The sequence below is a fragment of the Castor canadensis genome, chromosome 18 (assembly GCF_047511655.1).
Source record: "Castor canadensis chromosome 18, mCasCan1.hap1v2, whole genome shotgun sequence".
Taxonomy (NCBI): domain Eukaryota; kingdom Metazoa; phylum Chordata; class Mammalia; order Rodentia; family Castoridae; genus Castor; species Castor canadensis.
Window position 1 is genome coordinate 40,450,395 of NC_133403.1, and position 27,319 is coordinate 40,477,713.

Sequence of the window (27,319 nt, forward strand, 5' to 3'; positions counted from 1 at the left end):
TTCACGTTGCCTGTTCAGGTCCTCCCATCCAATGTCCGGGGGGTCACCGATCTTGGACAAGAAAGAGGTGTAGGTACAGGCTGCACCTTGTGTTGCTCAGCGCTGTCGACCCCTTCCTCCAAACTCTTTGTGTGTTTCCAGCAATACCCAACCTTGGTGGGGCCAATGATTAACACCTTGGAGCCTGTTTCCTCCTCTGAAAAGAGGGGGTGACAGTTTTAGCTGCTCCAGGGAGCTATTGTGGGGGATGGAACGACATAGGTAAATTGCTTTTTCCAGTGCCTGCTGCGGTTAGGTACTTAATAAACGTTGGCTGCTGTTCATAATTGTCCCTGTATCTGGACACCCGGCTCCCTCACAACTCGTTTATTGGCAGGCCCCGGGGGGACGGTAGGGGGGCGGTCCCCGGTGCTTTTAAGACTTGGAGCCACAGCTGTTGGAGGTGCAGTCTGTTTTCCTGGCAAGTTGGAGGGTTTCCTGGTGGCCCTGAAACACTATACAAGGGAGATGTCAGTGTCTAGGGCAGACATCCCAGACACCATCCTGCCATGTGGATTTGCCTCTGGGCAGAGTCACAGATATGCCTGGCCCTCAAGGGTTAAAATGCCTTTCTGCTCTTTTGCCCTTCCACTGTGTTGTCTATTAGCCATTTGATTCAGGTGACTCTTCTTCCTCAACCGCAGAACTTCTTTGGACTTGCTGGAGTGGCCTTAACAGCTCAGTTTTGCAGGGCTTCCTGATGGAATCCCTGCTTCCATTGAGGTTGGGCTTCTTGCATTTAGTAACTGCGGTGCCCTGGCTGTTTTAGCTCTGCTCTGCACACAGCACAGGAAAGTTTCCTAGGAAAGTCCAGAAACAGTGTAAAGAAATGTAGAAGAGCTGGGTGCCCATGGCTCACACCCGTAATCACAGCTACTCAGGAGACAGATCAGGAGGATAGTGGTTTGAAGCCAGCCCAGGCAAACTGTGAGACCCTATCTCAAAAAAAAAAAAAAAAATCCTTCACAAAAATAGGGCTGGTGGAGTGGCTCAAGGTGTAGGCCCTGAGTTTAAACCCCAGTACAGAACCAAAAAAGAACTGTAGAAGAGTAGGAATGTTGTCCAAATCCCCATCCCCTCTTTTTTTGACAGGGTGTTGCTACGTTACCTAGGTTGGTCTCAAACCCATAGGTTCAAGCAACCCTTGCACCTCATTGTCCCCTGAATAATCCAAATTAGAACAATATGCAAGGACAGAGGTGTGACTGAGTGCTAGAGCACTTGCCTACCATGTTGTGAGGCCTTGGGTTCAATATCAGCACCTCAAAAAATACAAAAAAGCATAAAACAAAACAATGAAACTATCTGGTAGTTAAAATACCAGATATTCGGCTCTGGATGGCATCTTCCCCCTTTGGAAGAAATGATTAATTGACTTGCTCCTTTGTTATGTTCCTGAAATGCACCCCTCACCCCCTTTTCCTCTTGTGAAGGTTTCCCTGATGACTTACTCCTGGAGCACAGCTCTTTCTTCTGTCGCCCTTACGTGGCATATTGGTGAGTCTGCTCTGATCTCAGGTCTTGCCAGTTTGAGCTGGCACTGAGCCTATAAAGATGTTCTGCTTTTAAACAAACAAATGACATTGAGGTTGCAGCCCTGCACGCCCTTCAGTCTCAAATTTTGAGCACTTCCATTAGAATTAAACCCAACTAGATTTCAGAATAAGCTGTGCTTTGAGGGAACCTTTTCAAATAAAACTGGAGGTGAAAGACGGGAATGTATTTTATTAAGAGAACTTAATGTTCTCTCACTTTAATATAAATTTGTATGTGTACCAGGAGAGAACAGTGCTCAAGTCAGAGGAGGAATGGGCTAGAAAGGTCTCCCCTAAGTAAACTCTGCGAAAGGGAAAAGAAGCCAGCCTCCTCTTTGCCCTCTGTTTGGATAACCTAAAAGCTTATTAAATAACATCAAAAAAGTTCAGTAATTTTTTTACCATGTCTTTCAAAAACATTTTGGCAATTGTCATTGCTCAGTTTTTTAAGCATATATTAATTGTACAAAGGGGTTTCATTTCAACTTTTTCTTCTGTGTGTGGGACTGGGATTTGAAATCAGGACTTTGTGTTTGCACAGTAGGTGCTCAGGTGCTCTACCACTTGAACCACACCTCCAGTCCATTTTGCTCTGGTTATTTTGGAATCAGGGTCTCAAACTATTTGCCTGCATTAGCCTTGAACTGGGATCCTCTGTATCTCAGCCTCCCACGTAGCTAGGATTACAGGCCACTGGCTACCTGGCTTCAAATAACTTTCATGATTACAAAACACACCACTAGCTTGGTGGTGCAAGAAGTTTGCCTTGCTCTTCAGGATTTCCAGGTCCATTGGCTGGCTTGCTTTATTGCCATTCCTTGTGCCTATGGTCTCCTTCTGCCTTATGTTTACCACCAAAGGTCCCTAGATTGAGTCTGCCAGTAATTTCTCATGGAGATGCTCTTTGTCTCTATGTGAGGCTAACTTGACCTTCCCGGAGTTTAGTTGGCAGTGTGGTCTGTTAGTACAGATTGATAGAAAAGCTAGAAAAAAGTGGATGTTTGATCTTAGCTCTCCTGTGGTGACCACCACCTGGGTTTCAGAGAAGTAAGGTTCAGTGGGGGTGGGGAGGAAAGGACACAGCATCAGAGCTATTCTGACTTCCTGTTCAGTGGGTCAGAGCCTCCACCACTGCTTGCCCAGGTTTCTCCTACTTGGGCCAAGAGGAGGGCCAGCTGGGTCTCCTCTTCTGTGTGACTGTTTCTAGCCTAGGTCTTTTCTAACTTCAGCTTCCTGGCTGTCCCCTGGCTGCTTGGTTCTACTCCTAAACCTCTCTGGTACACTCTGTGCTTTTTTTTTTTTTTTTTTTTGGTTTGGTTTCCTGTTAACTGCTGCCTCCCAGCTGTTTCCAGATGAGGTTCAACAGCCCTTTGGGGAGGAACCAAGTGCAAGGGAAGTTGTGGTTATTTTTTACCCTGTCCTAAAAAGTGGTCTAAGGATTCTGAACAGGACCTGGTCCAGAATGTGCAAAGGCTTTAACTCCTGAACAGGATAGACTTTGCTGGGCAATAGGGTGTTTGGGGACTAAGCTTAGTGGCCTGCCTGGTAAGTGACTGTGAGATGTGAGTTCAGTTTCCTTGTAGCTGGCTTTAAAATCCATGTCCATAGCTGGGCACTGATGGCTCATGCCTGTAATCCTAGCTGCTTGGGAGGCTGAGATCAGGAGGATCACAGATTGAGGACAGCCCAGGGAACCCTCCATCTCCAAATAACCAGACCAAAATGGATTAGAGGTGGGGCTCAACTGGTGGAGCACCTGCTCTGCAAGTGTTGAATCTCAGTCCACCAAAACAACAAAACCATGTCCTTCTCACTTTGCTCATTGTTGGGATATATTGGAGGGGAAGAAATTGCCTTGCCTCTCCCCAAGACAAAATTTAGTTGGTAGATGACATGGGAGAGCAGCCTGAGGCTTGCCTTTCCTAAGCCTCCTGTTTGCTTCTTTAGAATGGGTGGATAAAAGTTCCCTACAGGGTGGAAGTGAGGATTAACCTGTCAAATAATAGGCAAGAGAAGGCTTACGAGGCTGAATGTAGCAGAATGGGCTTTTAATGTCCTCATTTAACTTATGTTTAAGCCAGAAGGAAGTGGTAGTTCAGGCTAGTAATGCCAACAGTCATCAGGCTGAGGTAGAGAGAACTTGAGTTCAAGGCCAACCTGAGCTACATAGTGAGACCTTGTCTTCAAACAAAAACACAAAAACAAAACAAAGCAAAACAAAACAACAACAGTAAGAACAACAAAAAATCCTGACGTTTATTAGGAGCCCTGTTTCTCATCTATAAACAACAAAATAGTGTATCTGACTGGGGTCTTTTATTAGTGTGGTTTTCAAACGCCTGCCTGACAAATACTAAGTAGAAGCATTCTTATTTGGCTTGGTCTTTGCTAAGGCTCCACAATAGAGCTATGCACTTTAGAACATAGTTAATGCTTCTTGCCCTCTTAACATTTTAAGGAATGTCACACATGTATGTCCCCTACACAGCTTCTGAACACATCTAGTAGCTTTTTGTGGTTAGTTTTGGTTTCACTTCTCTACCTTTTTATTAAGTCCTTGTTAGGGAGCCTTGGTGTGAATGTTTCAGAGGGCAGGAGAAGGTCTTTTTATGTATTTAGAGAGATAGTGGTTTTCTAGAGAATGGCTTTCTGCTTCAGGAGATTTAGTAGTTTTGGTTTTGTTTTTCATGTACTGGGATTTGAACTCAGGGCTTTAGTACTTGCTAGGCAGGAACTCTACCACTTGAGCCATGCCTTATAGCCCATGGTTTTTGAGACAAAATCTGGCCTCAAATTCACTAGGTAGCCTATGCTAGCCTCAAACTCCCCATCCTCCTGCCTTAGCTTCACGGGTGTTCAGATTACAGACGTGTACCACCATGCTGGGCTGCTTAAGTAGACATTGAGGAGACTTTCAGTTTTTGGTTTTTGTTTTAGTAGATCTGCAGTTTGAACTCAGGGCTTTGTACTTGCAAAGCAGGGTCTCGCAAAGCAGATGCTCTACTGCTTAAGCCACTCCTCCAGTCCTTTTTTATTTTAATGGTACTGGGACTGGGGTTTGAACTGTCAGAGTCTCACGCTTGCTAGACAGGCAACTCTGCTAGCCCTTTTTTGTACTGGCTATTTTTGATATAGTGTCTTACAAACTATTTGCCCTGACTGGCTTCAAACTGTGATCCTCCTGATCTCTGCCTTCTGAGTAGCTAGGAATGCAGGTGTGAGCCACGGGCACCAGACACACCTCCAGTCTTTGAGGAGACTTTAAATTAAGACCTATAAGATAGCCTTGGAATTTCTTTTTTTTTTTCTTTCAGTACTGGGATTTGAACTCAGGGCTTCACACTTGCTAGGCAGATGCTCTACCACTTTAGTCACTTCGGCAGCCCCTGGAATTTAAGCTTCTGTGTGTCCTGTGTGCTAACTCTTTTTCATGGCCCAAGTAAGAGGCTGTGCTAGACTTAAGGAACAGCAAGGATTAAAGGTTTAGGGCACTGTGACCCAAGTTTTAAGTTTTCAGTAGAGGAACCTTTTAATGCTAGGCATGATAATGGACACTGTCCACACAGATGACTAAATATGCTTTCTGCTTCCATATCAATTGAATGACATTTTTCCTTGCATTGTCTTTAGTCTTTAATCATTAGATAGTGTGCTATGAAAGGTGTGCACTGAGGTAGGAGCTGCCAGCTACAGAGATGAGCACCTCAGTCTCTCGTGAGGAGTTCACAAACCAAGGGTGGGATACAGGCATAGAGAACCCTTGATAAAGGCTGTGGTAGCAACAGGAGCCTGGTCTAATGGCAGTACTGGGAGTCATGTCTACTCCAGACTGTGAGTGTGTCACCATATCAGTGTCTATGGCCAGTTTTGCTGACATCAGGTTCAATACTTATCTCCTCTTCCACGTGTTAACTGTCAAAAATCATGGATTCCCTTCCTCAATGGGAAGCCCGTGTTTTTCTTACCTATCTTTCCCCTTCAGCAGTCCAGGACCACGTTTTTGTTTTATGTAGTGGCTGACTGGTTAATTTCCAGTCCGATGGAAGGACAAGAAAGGGTTGATAGAATTGGGTAAAGAGACTCTTGAGTGAAGAAGTTAGTGAAGTTGGAAGGGTTTATTTGCCACAGAGAGTGGAGAGAAGACATTCCCACTAACTGAGCATGTGCTATGTTCTAAATTCTTCCCATAACCTTAACCCCCACAAAACTCTCTAGGTAGGATGTGGTAGAATACTTGTTTGTTTGTTTGTTTTTTCCAAACAACAGTAACAACAACTACAAAAAAGTACATTTGAGCTCTGAAGTTAATTTGCTCTTTCGCCAGAGAGATTAGGCATCTTATCCAAGGAAAAGTCTCTGGGATGAAAAATTACTTCCCTCATCTGCTCACAAAAGTCTAATTCTGTTAGAGAGGAAGTGAAGGTGCCAATTCCTAAACTATTATAAGACCATGAGGCAACCAAGATAGGGAAGGTGAATGTCTTGGTTTGTTCCACAGCCTTCCTATTGCTGCCCTTCCCCTCTGACGAAATCCTGTGCTTCCTTCAAGGCTCAGCTCATGAGCCTTCCTGTGAGTGAACATCAAGTCCTTCTGCAAAGCCATAGCCCCTGTTTGATTTGGCCTTGTATGGTGGTTATATGAACTTGACTTTCTTGCTGTCTTCACCTTTGAAGGATCTGTAGAGCCTAACAGTGTCTGATACGGACTGTGATTAAGAACTATATGTTGGCCAGGGGCCTGTGGCTCACATCTGTAATCCTAGCTACTCTTGAGGAGACATCAGGATCCTGGTTCAATGCTAGCTCAGGCAAATAGTTAGAGAGACTCTATCTTGAAAAAACTCAACACCAAAAAGGGCTACAGAGTGGCCCAAGTGGTAAAGAGCCTGCCTTGCAAGTATGAGACTCTGAGTTCAAATCCCAGTACCGTAAGAAAAAAAGAGAAAGAAAGAAAGGAATATATGTTGAGCCAGGCACTCGTAGTCCTAGCTACTTGGGAGGCTGAGATCAGGAGGATCTTGGTTTGAGGCCAACAAGGGAAAAATCATTTGTAAGACCCCCATCTCCAAAATAACCAGAGCAAAATCAACTGGAGGTGTGGTTCAAGCAGTAGAATGCCTGTTTTGCAAGCACAAAACCCTGAGTTCAAACCCAGTCCCACCAAAAAAAAAAAGAAAACATATATATGTTGAATTGAAAAGGGATGTTGTGGGACCTAGAAGCTAACTTTATAAACTTCCTTTTGTTGAATCTTCTTTATCTTTAGCTCTACAAAGACAAACAATTTATGCATATAGGTACTTTAGGGGATGTTGCTGTGTAATAGGACAGCAGGGTAAGTCTTTGTTGGGTGGCATTCACATTATGGAGCACTTGGTCTGGTGTGGTAGGCAGGTTAATAGCCCTCTCAAAGAGGACCCAATCTGTGGAACCTGGAATGTGTTCTGTTGCATGGCAAAGATGAATTAAGGTTGCAGGAATTAAAAATTAAGGAATTAAATTTGCTGATCAGGTGACTTTTTAATAGAAAGATTATTCTGGATTATCTGAGTGGGCCAACGTAATCACAAAGGTCCTTCCAAGTAGAAGAGGGAATCAGGAGAGAACCAGAGAGTGCAGGGGGAAGACTCATTCTGAGGTTGCTGGCTTTGAAGGGGAGAGAAGGGGCTGTGAACTAAGGAATGTGAGTACCCTAAAGAACCTGGGAAAGACCAGGAGACAGATTCTCTCCTAGAGCTTCTAGAAGAAATGCAGACCTGTTGAATCTTGATTTAGCCCTCTGAGACCCTCTGACTTCCAAAACTGCAAGATGAATTATATCCTAAGCCACCAAGTTTGTGGTAACTTCTGTAATGGTTTCAAAAATGTCTTGCCTTTTGCCGGGAGCAGGTGGCTCACACTTGTCATCCTAGCTACTTAGGAGGCAGAGATCAGGAGGATCATGGTTCGAAGCCAGCCCAGGCAAATAATTCCATGAGACCCTATCTCGAAAAAACCCTTCACAAAAAAGGTCTGGTGGAGTGTCTGAAGGTGTAGGCTCTGAGTTTAATCCCCAGTACCGCAAAAAAAAAAAAAAAAAAAAAAAAGCAAGATTTTTTTTTTTTTTTTTTGGTACTGGGATTATGAATTCAGGGCCTCACACTTGCTAGGCAGGAACTACCGTTTGAGTCACCCCACCAGCCCTTTTTTGTGTTGGGTATTTTCAAGATAGGATCTCTTGAACTATTTTCCCGGGGCTGGCATTCAGCTGTGATCCTCCTGATCTCTTGTCTCCTGAGTAGTTAGGATTACAGGTGTGAACCACCAACCTGAAGAAAGGTTTTAATCTTGGTACAAATGAACATCTTTTAAGTCTTCCCCACAGGAAAGCATCCAGCCCACCTTGGAGTTAATATTATTGAGTTTTGCTGAGTGTCTTGGTCTCTAGCTCAGGGGGTTCCACTGAAAGGAGTGCCCTTATCAAAAGAAAAGTCTGTATAGTGGATTGTGCCCTTGTTTTCTGCTTGGTATAATTCCCATAACAGAGTTTTGTAGAAAGTACTGATCACTTTCTTTCTTTTATTGGAGCTCCCTTGTTTGTGGTTAGAATTTCTGGCCCCAGGGTTTGTTTTAGGCAGAGCCTTCTGGGCCAAATGCATCAGGGACCCTCTAGTGCCATCCTGTGGGATGGGGTTTATTGCAAAGATTAGGAAGGGTGCTGGTCATGTCATACCAATTCTAGCACTTTAAGGACTATCAGATGGTAGTGGAGAGTGGAGCCTGTGTAAGGTGGCACTGGTCCTTACCAGGGGAGCCAGGGTGGCCCTCCTTTTCTGAGCAGAAACCATTGGGTCACAGAGCATGGTTCTGACTGTGGTCTCCATTTGGCAGTCTCCAGCTCAAGTGCTCATTCACCAACATGTATTCAATCAGGCTTCCTTGTGTGCCAGGCATGGGTCAGCCCTTGTGGACACAGTTGTAGACAAGGCAGGTTAGTCCTTGCCTCATGGAACTTAACATTCTAGTAGGTGTCGGTAAACAAGTCAGATTTTGTATTATGAATGCAGTGAAGAACATAAAACAAAATAAAGGAATAGAAAGTGACGGGGTGGAGGGGTTGTGGAGGGTAGGCAGGTGCTTTTGTGCTGCTCACAGAAGTCTTCTGAGGAGGTGACATTTCAGGGTGAACTGAAACCTGAGTGGCAAGTAGTAGAAGCCAGGCATGGGTAGTTTTCCAGGTGGTGGAAGAGGCCTAGGCAGAGGCCCAGGTGTGACACATTCCAGGGTTAGGAAGAAGACCAGCTGGTCTAGAACACTGAGGGCAGGAGGGAAGTGGCAGAAGATAAATTTGAAGAGATCAGAGACCTTGAGGGCCATGGTGGCAAGTTAGGATATTATTCTCATTGTGTTGGGGATTACTGATTTACCTCCACTGGGTGGGCAGCTCCTTCTTGCAAGTCTATAGGACACTAATCTGTGAGGGGGTTAGTCTATGGGGGCCAGAGTAGAGGCCAGGATCTCAGTTGGGAGGCCACTGAGCTCCATTCTCAGACTAGGATGGCAGCAGTGGATGTAGTGAGAAGTGGATGGATTCAGGGTGGCTTTGGACTTAATGATGAAAGAAACAGAAAGGAATAATGATAACTTTGCAGTTTTTGGCTTGAGCTTCTGGGGGCCATTACTGAAGTAGGGAGCCTGAGAGGACTGGTTAGTATAAGGCTGCTATGTGTTGTGCTGAGGATGCTGCTGGCACAGAACTTGGACTGCCATAACAGCCAGAGGCATGAGTGGGTTCCCTGACAAGGGACTCAGAGAGGCTAGGCCCCATAGTTGTCCACTAGGTCTTGCCCATAAAGGTGCCTGGTTTTCTTTTTTCTAGCCATGCTGTTCCATCTTGCCCCCTGAACTCTGCTGTGCCTTTGAGGGGGCTGCTGGGAAAGGGGAGGTTTTGGGGCTTTGAGTGGCTTGTGTTCTGAATGGTAGGGTTTTTCCAAATGTGTGCTACCATGTATCCTGAATAATATTTTTACTCACTTGGTCTGGTCATGGTAGAAGACTTCTGCATGGTCTTGAATTCCCTACAGAAGCCTCTCCAAGCTGCTCCTAATGTATTTGGGGCATAATCAGAAAAATCTGGTTGGAGGCTGTGGGGAAGGGGTGATATTGGCAGCTCCAAAAGGAGGCCCAAGTTCTGAGATATAGTTCTAGAAATAGGATTCCTTGTCTTTAGTCCTTGAGCCTTAGATGTGAACATGCAGAATCCCTCTTGAGTAGTGGTGAAGAGTAATATAATAGCTCAAAAAGAGACTGTAGTTTGGTTCTTTGAGACAGGGTCTTTCTGTGTAACCCAGGCTAGCCTCTAAGTATCAAATCCTCTTGCCTCCTCCTCCCGATTGCTAAGATTACTGGCATGTGTCATCTGCCTGCCTGGGAGATGAGCTTTGAAAGCCAGTGTTATTATTCTGCTTTTTTTTTTTTTTTTTTGCCCCTGGTACTGGAGCTTGACCTCAGGGCCTACTACACTTTGAGCCACTCCACCAGCCCTTTTTTGTGAAGGCTTTTTTGGAGATAAGGTCTTGTGGAATTACTTGCCTGGAATGGCTTCAAACCATGATCCTCCTAATCTCTCCCTCCTGAGTAGCTAGGATTACAGGCACTCTTCTGCTTTTTGAGGCTTGTGGGCACAAAGGTGACTGCTTTAGTTCTGCCATTATTATTATCATCAAAACAAAAAACAACTTCTTGTGTAGAAAGTAGAGGAATTAACCTGATTTCCAGATACTCACCAAGTATTCTCCATACTTTTTTGGATGATACTGGAATTTGAACTCAGAACCTTGTGCTTGCTAGGCAAGGTGTTTTACCACTTGAGCCTTTCTGCCAGCCTTTTTTTTTGTTGGTTATTTCAATAGGGTTTGTTTATGCCTGGGCTTACCAGACCAGGATCCTCCTATATGTGCTTCTCTCTGTAGCTGGGATGACAGGCATGTACCACCATGTCCTTTTTTTTTTCAGTATTGGGGTTATGAACTCAGGGCCTACACCTCCACCAGCCCTTTTTGTGAAGGTTTTTCTTGAGCTAGGATCTCACGAACTATTGGCCGGGGCTGGCTTCAAACTGTGATCCTCCTGATCTCTGTCTTCTGAGTAGCTAGGATTACAGACGTGAGCCACTGGAGCCAGGCTATTCTAGCTTTATAAAGAACAGTCTTAAGACCCTCTTCTTGTGCTTATGCAGCTCCTTTGCTCAATAGCCTGAAAAGAAGCTTTTTTTTTTTTTTTTGAATGAGTCTAGGGCTGGGCTAGTTAGGCCTTAGTAGCTATGTAGAAATCACATGCAGTTTTTTTGTGTATTCATTGGTGGTACTGGGGTTTGAACTCAGGGCCTCACACTTGCTAGGCAGGCACTCTACCACTTGAGTCAGTCAACCCTGTTTGTGTTAGGTATTTTCTTTTTTTTTTTCTTTATGGTACTAGGTTTGAACTCAGTGCTTGCACTTTGAGACACTCCACCAGCCCTTTTTTGTGTTGGGTATTTTTGAGATAGGGTCTCATGAAATATTTTCCTGGGCTGACTTTGAACTGTGATCCTCCTGATCTTTGCCCCCTGAATATCTAGGATTACAGGTATGAGCCACTGGTGCCCAGCTGTTTATTTATATTTTAATTTAATATTTTTGGCAGTACTGGAGTTTGAACTCAAGACTTTGTGCTTGCTAGGCAGGTGATCTACCATTCGAACTATGTCCCCCGCCCTTTTTTTTTTTTTTTTAAAGCATTACTGGGGTTTGAACTCTGGTCTTCAAGCTTGTTAGGAAGGTGCTCTACCTACCACTTGAGGCACACCTCCAGTCCATTTTACTCTGGTTATTTTGGAGATAGGGTTTTACGAACTATTTGGCCTGGCTGATCTTAAACCTCCTGATCTCAGCCTTCCAAGTAGCTAGGGGTACAGGTGTGGGCAACCAGCACTTGTCACCAGGGTCTTTTAAAATGGTTTCCTTTGTTCTTTAAGTTATTAAGCACATATTTCTCTGCCTTGGAGCAGAGTTCTCAATCCATTTGTTGTTAGATAAGTTTTCTTTTTCTTTTTTTTATTTTTCTTTTGGCAGTTCTGGGGTTTGAACTCAGGGCCTCATGCTGGCTAAGTAGGTGCTCTACAACTTGAGCGACACCTCCCGGCCTTTTTGCTCTAGTTATTTTCAAATTGGATCCCTCATTTATACCCAGGTCAGCCTGGACTTCAGTCCTCTTACTTACACTTCCTGCGTAGCAGGGATGACAAGTGCACACCATCATGCCCAGCTTTTTGTAGGTTGAGATGGAGTTTTGAGAACTTTTTGCCCAGGGTTGGTCTTGAACTGGATCCCGTGGATCTCCATCTCCTGAGTAGCTAGGATTGTAGGTACAGGTCACCATGCCTGATAATCTTTTCTTTTTCTTAAGCAATGTTATTGGTATAATTTACATACTATGAAATGTACTCATTTTAAGTGTAAGTGATTATCCTAATCCAGTTTTAGGACATTCCATCACTTCAGTAAGATCCTTCACGGCCATTTACTTTTTTTTGTTCTTGTTTTCAGACAGAGTCTTTTGTTATATAGCCCAGGTTGGCCTAGAACTTTGCAGTCCTCCTGTTTCAGCCTCCCAAGTGCTAGGATTACAGGTGTGTACCACCATGCTTAGCTTTGCCATTTACATTTAATTCCAGTTCCTACCCCAGTCCCAGACAACTGCTTTGTCTCGCTCTATAGATGTGCCTTTTCTGGACATTTTATAATCGTGGAATCATATAATATGTTATAATATGTGGCCTTTTGTGTCTGGGTTCTTTGACTTAGCATCATGTTTTCAAAGTATATGTAAGGGGCTGGTGGAGTGACTCAAGTGGTAGAGTACCTGCCTAGCAAACATGAGGTCCTGAGTTCAAACCCCAGTACCACAAAAAAAAAATCAGTTTATGTAATAGCATGTGTCAGGTATTTTATTATTTCTCATTGCTGAATAGTATTTCATTGTATGGCTGGATATACTATAGTTGGTATGTCCTAGTACCAAAAAAAAAAAAAAAAAAAAAGAGGCCACAAGACAGCGTGCTGCTGGTTAGCAACTATCACTCAGCTTCTTTTAAGTCCTGATGCTCACAAGAGAAAAAAATACAACATTACCAGTGTTACTTTTCTTCTATAGACCTGTTTTAGTGATAGTGTCTTGGAACAAATTGCATTTAGTACTAAAAAATAAGAAACAAATGACTGGTGACTGGTATATGCAACATGGTTGAATCTCAGAAACATGTTGAATGAAGTAAGCTTAAGGTTTTCTTTTTTTTTTTTGGTGGCTCTGGGGTTTGAGCTCAGGTCCTCCACTTGCTAGGCAGTCAGTCACTCTATCACTTGAGCCACTCCACTATCCCTTTTTATGATGGATTTCGTGGGGTTTTTTGTTTTTTTCATTCAACATAATGAAGTAAGCCAAAAAAGTACATACTGATTCCATTTTTATGAAGTTCTAGACTAGACTAATCTATGCCTAGGAGAGGGGATTGGCTGGTAAGATGCATGAGAGAATGTTCTAGGTGTTGCTAATGTTTTATATCTTGATAGGGAATTGATTGTATATATATATATATTTTTAGTATTCATTGAATTTTTAAGATTTGTGCATTTTATTGTATGTAATCCTAATGAAACCAAAAAGGACCATAGATAAATATTCAGCTTTGGTTAATGATATGCATGCTGAGGTGTTAGGGAGGACAGGATTAAGTATTCCAAGTCTGGTTCTTACCTTAAAAGTTTTAAATTATTGGCTGTCAGACTTTTTGGTCTTGGGGCCCTTTTTACTTCCTTAAATATTGAGAACACTGAAGAGTTTAATTTGTTTTGTTTTGAGACAGGGTCTCTTTATATAGCCCAGATTGTCTTCAAACTCATGATCCTGAATGCTGGGATTATAGATTTGTGTCACCATGCCTAACCTTTAAAAAAAAAAAGTGGAAACAGTTCAGATTTTTTTCCCCTCTGATTTAGATTTTTGACATTATAAGGAATCTAATTTGGAAAGTGCAGGACCAGATGATCATAACGATCCTAAAGTCAGTGTCTAGAAATTCCACAATTCTATATTGTCACTGTGTACAGTAAATGCAGGAATAATTGGGAACATGGCCTTCCCTGAGCCTTGCCTCTAGATTGAAACAACTGGGAACTGGTTCTCTATTTTGCCGAAGAACTTGCCAAATCACCCTCTGTAAAATTATCATGTTAAGACCTTTCTCCAATTAACACTGTTTATCTGGGTCTTCGGTCACAAACTTAAATGCCCTCCAAGGACATCTGAAAGACCAAGAGGCCTTTTGTATCTTTTATTTTCCTCCTTTTGGTAAAGTAGTAGTTAAAGAGAAATATTAATTATGAAGATCGTATAACTATAAATTGTAATTGACTTGAAACACAGGAACAGAAAGGAGTGGTGGGAACTTTGGTAAATTAATATTTGCCTGAGAGGACAGTCATCATTTACCTCCAGGTGATTCTTGCTATTTGCGAGTCTGGTGTTATGTATCTGTCACAGATGAAGAGTTAGAAGGAATCAGGGTTATTATTATTATCATTATTATTATTATTATTACTACTATTATTATTATTTTGCAGGGAGATGCTGGGAGTTGAATTCAGGGCCTTACACAACATATATACTCTACTACTAGACTAGTGCCCTCAACCCCAGAAATATAAAAGTTTATGTAAACTTGTTTGTTTGTTTTTTTTTTTGCAGTACTGGGATTTGAACTCTGGGCCTCATGTTTGCTAGGTGTTCTACCAGTTAAGCCATGCCCTCAGCCCTTTTTTGCTTTAGTTATTATTCAGTTATTATTTAGTTATTATCCTTCAGTTTTTGCACGGGGCAAGCCTCAGATTTCAATCCTTCTACCTACAGCTAGGATCACAGGTGCATGCTACAACACCTAGCTTATTGATGGAGATGAGGTCTCCCTAATTTTTTGCTCAGACTGACTTTGAACTCCAGAGCTGCTTCAGTAGGTGGGATTATAGAGATGAGTCACTGTGCCTGACCATGAAGTTTTAAGAAAAATTTTGGTTCTAGAAATTCTTTTTTGTTTGTTTGTTTGTCAGTTGGTACTGGAGTTTGAACTCAGGGCTTTACGCTTGTTAGGCAGGCACTCTACCACTTGAGCCACTCCACCAGCCCAAAGCCTTTACTGTAAGCATCCTTTTATTTTTTGTTTATTTTTTTGGCGGTACTGGAGTTTTTACTCAGGATCTCATGCTTGTGAGGCAGGATCTCGACTGCTTGAGCCACTTTACCAGCCCCTAAAATTTTGGTTCTGATTTAAGATCTGAGTTCAGGTATGAGGTATTCTGAAGGACTAAGTTTAATCTGGGTTGAATGTAAGTGTTGAAGGTGCATGCTGATTGTCACAGGTCAGCTCTAGCATAAGGACAGTTTAGGTGTCCTCACTGCTATGTGTACCTTCTTGCTCTACTCTGTTTAAAGTCACAGGATTGTAGCTTTCTAATTATGACTGTCTGTGACTGCCTGGGGAATCCCAGAGAACATATGCTTCTTGAAGGCAGTCACTTTGAGTTATGAAAGTGCCAAGACCATGATTCTAAAGTCTTGTCTTGGAGATGGTGGCTTTACTCACCATTTTGTGAAATTGTTGGACTCTAGGTTAATCTTAACTTTCTATTTCTTCTCAAATTGTTACCCCTCAACTTCCCTGTACTTGACTAGAGTGGGGCTGTTTAATTCTGGGGTAGAGGAAAGGAACTTAACTTCAAGCAGTTGATTTGTTGATAGTGGAGACAAAATTACAACTTTAAGTTAGACTGAGTAGGCCTCTTGTGTAAGGTTTTTTTTTTTTTCCTCCAGTTTTTTTTTTTTTATTCATTTATTCATTTGTGCATACATTGTTGTGTAAGGTTTCTAACCTGCCTGTTTTTTATTACCTTACATATGTCTCTGGCTTTGCTCGGGGGTGGGAGGGGGTGGTGGGGTGTGTGTGTGTGTGTGTGTGTGTTTGGCTTAGAAGCGATGGGTGTGCCCTTATGCAGCCACTTCACATGAGTTTCTTGGGCTTTCCAACTCTGTTTCTCTCTCATTTTGATCTAATTTATAAAGATGTTGGCAGAGCTGGGGGAGGGGCTCAAGTGGTAAAGTGGCTGCCTCACACTGACAAGGCCCTGACTTCAAACCCCAGTACCTCCCAAAAAGAAACACTCACAAAGATCCTGGTAAATAGCTTATGGTTCATACATGCCATTATTTCTGCTTCTAAACCAGGTTAGGATAGAATCTGTATTATCAGAGATACAAGTGCTTCCTCTGCTGAGACATGTTCACTGAAAGTTGTGGAGTTCTAAGCTTAGACTTTTTTTTCTGGCAGTTGGTTTGAATTTAGAGCCTCACACTTGCTAGGCAGGTGCTCTTACCACTTGAGCCACTTTCCCGGCCCTTTTTTGATGAGGTTTTGTTTGTTTGTTTGTTTGTTTGTTTGAGATAGGGTCTCTCAAACTATTTGCATGAGCTGTCTTCGAACCAGGAACCTCTTGATCTCTGCCTCCTAAGTAGGTAGGATTACAGGCAACCAGCGCCCCGCCTTAGCTTAAACCTCACTTTGGAGTTTGGCTGCATTTTCTAGGCCTTCTTCCAGATTTAACTCATCATTATTTCTTTGTTTCTACAGTATTAAAAAATTTTTTTTGGTGGTACTGGGGTTTGAACTCAAGGCCTTACACTTGCTAGGCGGGCACTCTATTAACTGAACCTTTCCGCCAGTTCTGTTTTGTGATGGGTGTTTTCAAGATAGGGTCTCAGAACTTTTGCCTGGTCTGGCTTCGAACTTCAATCCTGCTGATCTCTGCCTCCTGAGTAGCTAGGTTTCACAGACACTAGCCACCAGTGACCTGCTCCACAGTATTTTTCAGCATTAAAACAATTAACATTTTTTCTTTCAAATTGTGCTTTTAGTTTATCATAAAAAACATTAGCAAATATAAAGTTAAAAGAAAAAATAAAAATTGTAACACCCAGAGATAACCTATCAGTTCCCAAGTGTTTATTCTTCCAGACCTTGTTTTTAAATTTTTTTTGGCATGGTGAATATGTATTTTTCCATCTATGAGATTGTGAGCATCTTTCCAAGTCCCAAAATATTCATCTGCTTTGTTTTTAGTGGCAGAATAGTATTTCATTGTGTGTGGATGTGTTCTTTATTTAATCCCTCTGTTGATTCTTGAGAATATTTTCATGACATTTTTTGTAATTTCTCAGGTATTTCCAGGCCCCTGTTCTGTTCATTCCTGTTGCCATACCCTAAGTTGGTTCCATTCTTTGAAGTGTCCCTCTGCCTGACAGAATCCTTTACCCTAAGAACATTTTCAGACTTGGAAAAGAGGCAACCTTGTGTCACCACATTAGGACTCCTCATCTTGTCACACTGGCCCCATGTATTGGGCAGATGTGTGTGTGGGAATGGTGGTCAGCAGGTACAACACTGACTAGTGGCCTTGTTCTGCGCGCTGGGCTGGTTTTTTGTAAGCTCGCTATGTTTTCATGTCTGTTGCTGCAGGTCACAGGGGGGCAGTGAACAGAGTGGGTGGTTGGTTGATAGCTGCAGCAGTAGTCTGCATGCATGTCCCTGTTGTGCCCTGAAGACTGACCCACTGACCTCTGAGGGAGGGATGGCTGTGACATTGGCTGTGAATGTTGCCCCTTGGCCTTTTGTTGTTCCAGAGGCAGGGAGAGTGAGGGCTTTGTGAAGGGTGCAGTTGCCAATGGAGGCTTGGTGGGTACTCAGTGGTGAGCTCACCTGTGATGGCGGTGTGCTGTGGATGTGTGTTCTTTTAGTTTTCTAAACTGAGCTGTGACTGGATCTGAAGAAGGAAGAGCTAACTCAACTCTGAAGCATGATTTAAATATTTTCTCTCAGGTGGAGTTCCAAGATGCTAACAGATCTCTGCTTTTACTGCCTTTCTTGAGAACTTGCTCAATTGAGGGGCTTCTAACCTACCACCTGCACTGTGGGCAGAGTACTGGTGGGCAGGGGGACTGGTGATCAAAGATTCCAGGACTGTGGTTATGCTTGGTCTGTCCTGTGTAGAGATGGGGGCCCAATGGAGAGGCCCGGAGCCCAGGCATCCGTGTCCACCTGCGCGCCCTTGCTCAGACTCCTTACTGATGGCCCAGCAGGCTGTACTCCTGCTTCCCTGCTCTGTCAGGCTGGTCCCCTGTCCACTGTTTTTTTGTATCCATTTACTTTTGTGTGTAAGTGGTTGTTTTGTTTTGTTTGAAGTTCTGGGGATCAGATCCAGGGGTTCACACATACTGAGCACATGTTCTGCCACTAAGCTGAATCCCCACACTCCCATTTTTGGAATCCATGTTTTTCCACCATAAGAAAACTTAGCAGAAAGTTATGCCCCTAGGAAACTCTGCCCTCACAAAAGCAAAGAACCTAGTTATCAGTTTGTCCCTGAGAGCTGGCAAGCAGGCAAAGCTTACCTGTGCTTGTACTGACTCCTCCAGAGACTTCTCAGGGCAACTACCAGAAACCAGTAGATTACAGTGGAGCAGGCATGGCCTGGCCTGTGTGAAGCCAGCTGCCAGGGTAACCTTGATAAATCTGTTTGCTTATCTTTGTATTTGTGTTTATTGCTGGCTCCTTGGAACTCTGGGTGTGTTTGGAGTGCAGAGGAGATTACTGTCCCAAATGGTAAAATGGGGACGAAGTGAGCAGGGCAGGGCGTGGTGTGAGAAATACTACAGTCTGCTTTTCCTCCAGCTTCTAGTTCTTCTGCAGAGGGAATGTCTTTCTATTTCCTGTCCTAGCAGACTCCAGAGTAGCAGCTTTTAGAGACTTGCAGAGACAGGGAGTGAGCACCCTGACTTAGCTCCCTCAAGGTTTTGGGTGTGCTGCCCTCCTAAATGCCTAGAAATTGATGCAGCAGCACTGTAGAAAACCTTGATGTTTCAGCTTTTATTCTCGTTGGGAGCCCAGGGAGTCTGGGCTGCCGAGGTAGGAGATTGTGCCACCTACCTAACAGTCTGCCCGGTGATGTGTCATCTACAAAAGGCAGCTGCTGGTCTTCTCTTGCCTTACATGGGTTGGCTGATGTTGGTTTATATGCATAATTCCCTTTCCTCCTTTTCAACATGTTGTTTGAGTCACAGGTACTAGAGGGTAGGAATTAGGAGGGGAGGGCAGGTTTTTTAACTGGTTCTTTTTGGACTGCAGTCTCCTGACAAAGCTACCATCGTTTTGAATAGCGTGCCTTGGTGTGTTTTGAATCACTCTAGTGCCCTGAAAGTGGCTTCTTTTCTTCTGTTCTGTCCAGTTCTTAGGGGTAGGCCGCTAGGAGGACTGCCAGCCCCAGAGGGGAGAAGCACCTTCTCTTTGCCATCCCTGCTGGTGGAAACTGCATTTGAGCACGATCTGTTCATTGTTGCAGAGCAGGTAGCTGTCTCCTGCCCCTGTGGGCATCCCAGACCCCTCCTGGACCCTGCTGGGCCACAGCCAGCGTTGCCTCTTGGTAATGCCCCTGGAGCATTGAGTTTTCAAGAATCACGCAGTTCACTGGTGGCCTTGGCCTCACTTGGCACTGGCCAGCTTCATGCATGGGCCACCTGCTCTGGTCTGGCTGTCCTGCTGTTCCTGTTACTGCCACTGACCTCCCAACCAACCTTTTTGGCCTGGTGCCTGTCCCTCTCTGCCTTGTGTCGGATGTTTCAAACTACAGGGGTAATCAGTGAGAGGAGGAATTCCTCTGGCTGAGCTCCATCAAGGCTAGGAGCTACAGCCAGAATGTTTGGCTTCTGATGCTAACTCCAGGGCATTTTCTCTCCCCCACCCCTCAGTTCATTTTCATATCTGTATGCCCAAATCTGATATCTGACTGTCTTGGAACTCCCAGCCCTGAAGGGGGAGGACATTAGGAACTCCTGTGGAGTAGAAGTGGCTCACATAGGAAGGTATCTATAGTGACTCCTTTTCTGTGCATTTTAATTAATAGCTCTCCAAGTGCAGTGTGATAACAAACTGACATCTGAAGAGCTTAGAGAGAGGAAATGCAGTGTGAAATGTTTTTTTTTAAAGACTTTTGCCTCAGACAGCCAAATTAAAGTGCTTTTTCTCAAAGATGGAGCTGCAGAGGTGGGAGTAGACTACATGGTGACCGAGCTGTATAGTAGGGTGGATATCACATGACCTTCTCCATGGCGCAGTTCTTATTCAGAGACACTTGGGAACTACCGCTTAGGGCTTGATTTGGTTTAAGGAGCACAGAAGAACCTAAGAATGGATCAAAAGAGACTTTTTACACAGACATGGTGGTGTATATCTGTAGTCCCAGCTTCTCAGCAGGCTGGCGCAGAAGAACCCATTGAGCCTAGGAGTTCAAGGCTAACCTGGTCAACACAGTGAGACCCACTCTCAAAAAGTCTTTTGAGTTTTGTAGCATTAAAGTTGGGTTACTATTAAAATATGTTTGTAAAATTACCTCATGTATCTGTCCCCTTTTTAAGGAACAGAATTTTTTTTTTTTCAGTACTGGGGTTTAAACTCAAGCCTTTACCTTAAACCACTCCACCAGCCCTATTTTTTTTTTTTTTTGTGATGGGTTTTTTTGTGATAGGGTCTCTCAAACTATTGGCCCTGGCTGGCTTTGAACCAGGATCCTCCTGATCTCTGCCTCCTGAGTAGCTAGTATTGCAGGTGGGAGCTACTGGTGCCTGGCTAGAAAGCAGAGCACTCTCTTAAATGCATAATAATCTTCACTGCTTTCTTGAACATATTGAGTATAGTATATTTTTAAAATTTTTTTAATTTTATTTTTTTGTGGTGCTGAGCATCCAATTCAGGGCCCCACACATGATAGGCAGCACTGTAGCACTGAGCTACTTTATCTGCAGACTGTAGTGTATATAACTTTTGAGTTAGAAACCTATTTCTAAATGTTATTTCCTTTATTATAACAATTTATGATAGCGTTCCACTATTAAGGTACATTGACTTCTCTACTCAGCAATCCCAGAGTTCTCGGGAGCTGGGTCTTCTTTCTTTCCTCCCTCGTCTTTTTCTCTTTCTCTCTGTTTGCTTACTTAGTTTTTGCTATGTGGGATGGAGCGCGGAGCCTTGGGCTGCTAAGCATAAGCATCCACTTCTGCTCTACCCGAGTTAGAGCTCAGCTTCTGGTTGCCAGCACTTTAGTGACTGCTTTTTCTAGGCTGTCGGCTTCACTTGCTCTGCATTGAGCTCACATCTTACCCTCCGTTTTTGTCTAGCAGGTCTATCTAAACCATTTTCTATTGGTTTGCATAACTTTTTTAATTGAGTGTAAAATAATAAGAGTAACTAACTTTTTTTAAATTAACTTAATTTTTTTTTTGGTCCTATCGGAATTTGAACTCAAGGGCTCATGCTTGCTAGGCAGGTGCTCTCCCACTTGAGCCACTCCACCAGCCCTTTTTTGTGTTGGGTATTTTCAACACAGGGTCTCACAAATTATTTGCCCAGTTGGCTTTGAACTGCATCTTCCTGATCTCTGCCTCCTGTATAACTATGACTATGGGCGTGAGCCACTGGAGCTGGGCAAGTGCACAAACCTTTATCATCTATCTTGAATTACTTTTACTTAGTCTTGGGTAGCTAAATTGAGCTCCAAATAGTTGTGACATAATGCTATACATATGAACTTCTCTTCCAGACTAGTATAGTAATGATTACCCAGTAATATCACTGCTGGTAGGAATGTGAAAATGATGTAGCGGTTGTGGCAATTAGTCTGGTAGTTTCTCAAAAAGTTAAATAGAATTATCCTGTGATCTGGAAGTTTTTCCTAGGCATCTACCGAAGAGAAATGAAAACACGTTCATCCAAAAACTTGCACGTGAGCATTCATAGAAGCATTAGTCATTATGACCAAAAGTTGGTGTCTGTCACCTGATGATTAAATAAAATGTGGGGCTGGTGGAGTGGCTCAAGTGATAGAGCGCCTGCCTAGCAAGTGTGAGATCTGAGTTTAAACCTCTGTACCATCCACCAAAAAAAAAAACCCCTAAAAACCTAACAGTAAATAAACAAAATGTGATAGACCCATGCAATGGAATACTATCCAGCTATGAAAAGGAATGAAGCACTAGCATGTGCTACAGTGTGGATAAACCTCAAAAACATTCTGCTAAGTAACAAAAGCCAGTACCCAAAATCATGTTGTATGATTCTAGTCTTGTAAATGTCCAGAATGCTCATACAGAGACAGGAAGCATGTTAGTAACTGCTTAAGGTTGAAGGGTGATAGCTAAGGGGTGCAACGTTTATTTTGGAGGTACTGAAATGTTCTAGAATCCATTGAGGTAATGCACAACTTTGCGAATATACTGAAACCCATCAAATTTGTAAATGCTAAATGGGTGAATTTTATGTTATATGAATTATATTCCAGTAAAACTTACTAAAAAAAGTTGTGTCGATTAATATTCATATTGCCAGTATTTAAGAGAGCCCATTTCCCCACATTCTTCCCAACTCTGGGTATCATTATTATAATTTAAAAATTTGAACCCAAGGCCTCATATGTTAGCCCCATCCCAACAATTTTATTTTTTTTTATTATTTTTTTTTTTTCGAAGTATCAGGGTCTACACCTTGAGCCACTCCACCAGTAGTCCTTTTTTTGTGATAGGTTTTTTTTTTTTTTTTTTGTGGTACTGGGGATTGAACTCAGGGCCTCAAGCATGCAAGGCAAACACTAAACCACTGAGCTATATCCCCAGCCCCAACAATTTTAAATTGAGATACAATATGTAAACAATCAAATTCTCCCTTTCAAGTGTACATTTGTACAGTTTTGATAAATATATACACATGTGTGACCACTCTTGAGATGCAGAACATTCTCATGGCCCAGTAAGGTTCCTTGTGTCCTTCCAAGCAGTTCCTTCCCTTCCCCACTGACTCTCTCATGGGTACCAGCTCTGACTTCCCCTGTGTTTTGTATAAATTGATATGTAGGATGTACCCTTTGTCTGGCTTTGCCAGCTTTTTTGTTATTTTGTTTTTTTGAGACAGGGTCTCACTATGTAGTCTGGGCTGGCCTCAAACTGGAGCCCCTCCTGCCTCAGCCTCCTGAGTGCTGGCATTATAGGTGTTCACTGTGATGCCTGGTTGTCAGCATGTTTTTAAGATTCATTATGTTGCTATATGTATTAGTTGTCATGCTATTGTAGACCATGACTTATTCCATCTAGCCACCTGTTGGTCGATATCTGTCTGACCTTCAGTTTTATTGTTTCCAGCTTTATTGCCAATAAAGCTGCTTTGAACATGAGCCAGTCTTTTTGTGAACATAAAGTTTCTAATTCTCTTGAGTAAATACTGGGTCATATATAAATGTGTATTTAGCTTCATAAGAAACTGTCAAGGTATTTATTTTCCAAAAAGACTATATCTTTCTTTTTTTTAAATTGCGTGCCACTATTATACTTTGTTTTTTAAAGCTTTGGTATTTTTGGTATTTTTTTTTTTTTTTGTGATACTGGGGCTTGAACTCAGGGACTACATATTGAACCACTCCACCAGATGGGTTTTTACGAGGTAGGATCTTCTGAACTGTTTGCCCGGCTGGCTTTGAACCACGATCTTCCTGATCTCTGCCTCCTGAGTAGCTAGGATTACAGGTGTGAACCACTGATGCCTCGGCTATCTTTGTTAATCTTATAGACACACAGTGTTATCACTGGAGTTTTAATTTGCGATTCTTCAATCTCTAGTGAGTTTAAACCTTTGTTTCCTATGTTTGGCCATTTATTTATTTTGTTTGTGGATTCTCTTTTAGCTCTTCCTCTTTTCTTCTCCTCCCCTTCCCTCCCCTCTCTTTCCTTCTTCCTTTCTTCACAGTAGGAGAGAAGACTCAGAGCCCGCACACACTGTGCAAGCGCTCTGCCACTGAGCTCACCCCTGGTCACTGTTTTGTTTCTTTTTTTTTTGAGACAGGTACTTGCCATATAGCCTAGGATGACCTCAAACTTGCCCTTCTGCCTCGGCTGCTCAAGTGCTGGGATTATAGGAATGAACCACTGCACCTGGCTTATTGTATGCCTTTAAAAAAATTGGAATGCTAGCACTCCTGGAGAATCACTTGGGAAACTGAGGCAAGAGGATCAGGATTTCGAGGCCTGGAATACATAGTGAGACTCTGTCTCAAAAAAGAAGAGGAGGAGGGAGAAGGGGTGAGGAAAGGAAAGGGGGAAAATTAGAATATGGATTTTTTTCTAGCTTTTTATTATAAAATAATCTTTTTTTTTTTCCTTTTTTGGCAGTACTGCAGTTTGAAATCAGGGCATCATGCTTGCTAGGTAGCTGCTCTATTGCTTGAGCCTCCCCACCAGCTATAAAAAATCTTGACAGAAAAGTTGAAATAATGGTGTAGAAACCACCTTTATGCCCAACACCCTCCAGCCCTCACTTGTTAGCTTTTACCACACTCACTTCCTGTATCTGTCTCTCTTATTTCAGATGGTTCAGAAAAAAGTTGCATACTTCATAACATTTTTATCCCTAAAATTATAGGTATTCTCTTTTTATAACCACTGTTATTTTTATGCCAAAAATTAATTCTATAATACACAGTCTACATGAAAAATCTTCCAGTTTTCCTCAAAATGTCTTTTGTAATTAGTTTTTAGGGATCATGACCCAGTTCAGGCCTGTCCCTTGCATTTGACTTTCATCTGTTTAGTCACTTTTAATCTAGTATAATCCTATACCTCATCCTCCCCTACCCCTACTGCACAGTAACCTTTTTTTTTTGGCAGTATTGGGGTTTGAACTCAGGGCCTCACACTTGTTTGAACCTTGTGAAGGGTTTGAACTCACAGGTGCTCTACCAATTGAGCCACTCTGCCAGCCCCAAAGTAGAATTTCTTGTTGACAAATTTGGAAGTGAAATCTGAATGGTCACACTATGGTTGCAACACACAGACGAAGTTTCCTCATGCCACTACCTTGTCATGGACCTGACACCTTCCCTTAAAAGAGTCCTGTAAAAGATTGCTTCAAAACCATAGGTAAACAATTGCCTGTTAACACGTTATTTCAAACAGACTGAAAACCCAACAGGTATTTTTTGTGTGCAATTTTAAAAATAAATCATACGTTGAAATATCAAATCTGCACAGTGCTGTTCTTTCACAGAAGCCAAGAAATTGCTGGTCCATTGTGTTGGAGGCCGTCCCTGGTGCTGCAGGCTGTGAAATGTGAAAATGAACCTGCTTTAGGGTCTGGTGGATGTGGAAGTAAGGACCTTGGCATAGTTCAGACTGCTCGGGCACTGGCTGAGGAGTGTTGGGGCTGGATCCAAGATGAGCTGGCTTAGGCTGCTCTCTGGCCCACTGGCCTTGTCCAAGCTGTTGCTGCTGCTGCTGCTGCTGCTCTCGACAATGGCACTGCTCAAAGGCACACAGAATGCTTTGTTTGCTCTTAGGCTGTTTTTTGTTACAGGTTCTCTCTCTGTGTCCCAGCAATCCTGAAAGACAGGGTTTCTACTGCTCCTTTGGTTTGCAGGGGAAGAGAGTTGTCTTCTTTATTGCCATTCTTCTTCTTTACTGTTCTTCCTTCTTTTCCTGGGGCTGAGGCACTCTCTCATGGTAGCTGGTGGTGGGGAGTGAAGTAGTACCCTGCTGAGGTATTTTGGAGGTGGGGGGGGTCCCACAAACTATTTGCCTGGGCTGGCCTCTCAATCTCACCCTCCCAAGTAGCCTAGGATTACAGGCCATCAGTGCCTAACTCACAAGTGACTTTTTTTTTTTTTTTTTTTTGAAGTACTGGTGTTTGAACTCAGGGCCTTCACCTTGAGCCACTACACCAGCCCTTTTTTTTTTTTATTATTGTTTTATTATTCATATGTGCATACAAGGCTTGGGTCATTTCTCCCCCCTGCCCCCACCCCCTCCCTTACCCCCCACTCTGCTCCCTCCCTCTCCCCCCCACCCCCTCAATACCCAGCAGAAACTATTTTGTCCTTATTTCTAATTTTGTTGTAGAGAGAGTATAAGCAATAATAGGAAGGAACAAGGGTTTTTGCTGGTTGAGATAAGGATAGCTACACAGGGAATTGACTCACATTAATTTCCTGTGCGTGTGTGTTACCTTCTAGGTTAATTCTTTTTGATCTAACCTTTTCTGTAGTTCCTGGTTCCCTTTTCCTATTGGCCTCAGTTGCTTTTAAGGTATCTGCTTTAGCTTCTCTGCATTAAGGGCAACAAATGCTAGCTAATTTTTTACACCAGCCCTTTTTTGTGAAGGGTTTTTTCAGAGATAAGGTCTTGTGGAACTACTTGCCCGGGCTGGTTTTGAACTGTGATCCTCCCGATCTCTGCCTCCTGAGCAGCTAGGACTAGAGTGACCTTTTGAAGTGACTATGGAGGTGTCTGAAGACTGTCCCCCACATTCTGCATTTGTTTTTCTGTAGGGGGTTTAACATGAGCATTTTGGTGCTTTGTGGGTGCTCACATCAAAGGAGCATAATGCAGGTGGTACCACTGTCAGCCATGCTGAATTTGGTCATTTGGCTCAGAGGCTGGCAGTGAGGTCTTAACATAGAGAGGTGTTTCTCTGCAGTTGTCCTCGCAGAGGTTCTTCACCAGCCATGCTTCACAAAGTCTCCATCAGTTTGGCACTCACCTTCTAACTTTCCTTATTGTTTTTAGGTTTTTTTTATTTAGAAGAGATTTTTCACTTTTTTGTCTGTAGTCAAACCACCAACAGTTTATGAACCCTTCTCTCCCTGTCTTTTTTCCTCCCTTGCCCCCTTCTCATTTGGCTTCACTTCAAATACTGATGAACCTTTCCTTCTGTTCCATAGTCTTTTTTGGACTGTAGATTCAGAAAATTACTCTTTACCTAAATGTGAGCTATGGATGCACTGACTTGCCCTTAGCCCTCTCTTCTTCTAAGATCTTGGTTTGCTGCTGACTCCTCACTGGCCAGGGGACACACAGCAAGATGTAGTTTTTGACCTTGGCACTCAGCAGTGATGTTATCTTAATTCTTGTATCTTCAAAGTGAAGGATCCATTTATGGTGCTATGGGTGGGGGGGAGAATGCAGGAGCCAAGATTATTCACATCTGGAGAAAGGACTCCTTCCTTCTGCCTGGATTCCTGTCTCCACATTGCTTTTTGCTGCTCAACTCCCACCCAAGCTGGGAGACTCTGCTCAGATGTTCTTCTGGAGGAAAACACCACTGAATGCCCTACCTTTGTGTTTCCATTCCCTTCACATAGGCCTCTTCTCACTCAGAGGCAAACCTTTCTGTCTTTCTGTCTTTCTCACTAGCTTGTAAGGTCCTGAGGATTGGGTCCAGGGACTTACTTTGTCAGCTGGTCCTCATGCTCAGCCTACGCCTTGCAGGCTCTGAGTAGGTGTTGCTGGGATGCCTTCTAGCCTGTAGAGGAGGGCTTCCTTATGGCATGGGTGCATCTGATCCCTGGTGGCAAAAGCAATGTGGAGTTACAGGCTCTCTCTCTCCCCCCTCTCCCTCTCCCTCTCCCTCTCCCTCTCCCTCCCTCCCTCTTCTCTCTATCAAAATATGTATTTCCTATACCTTCTAAGTATTTGAGGAATTAAAAATCCTTTGACCACTGGGTACCAGTGGCTCACACCTGTAATCCTAGCTACACAGGAGGCACAGATCAGGAGGTTAGCCAGCCAAATAGTTCATAAGACCCTATTTCAAAAAA

General features: G+C 43.2%; 1 protein-coding gene and 1 pseudogene across 3 annotated transcripts in view; one reads left to right on the forward strand and one right to left on the reverse strand.

Moving 5' to 3' along the window:
* The window catches only part of Mlxip (MLX interacting protein), a 72,005-nt gene that overhangs the window by 767 nt on the left and 43,919 nt on the right, over positions 1-27,319 (forward strand). The gene's annotated exons all lie outside the window — the stretch shown is intronic.
* LOC109684619 (protein VCF1 pseudogene) lies at positions 15-26,131 on the reverse strand (annotated as a pseudogene).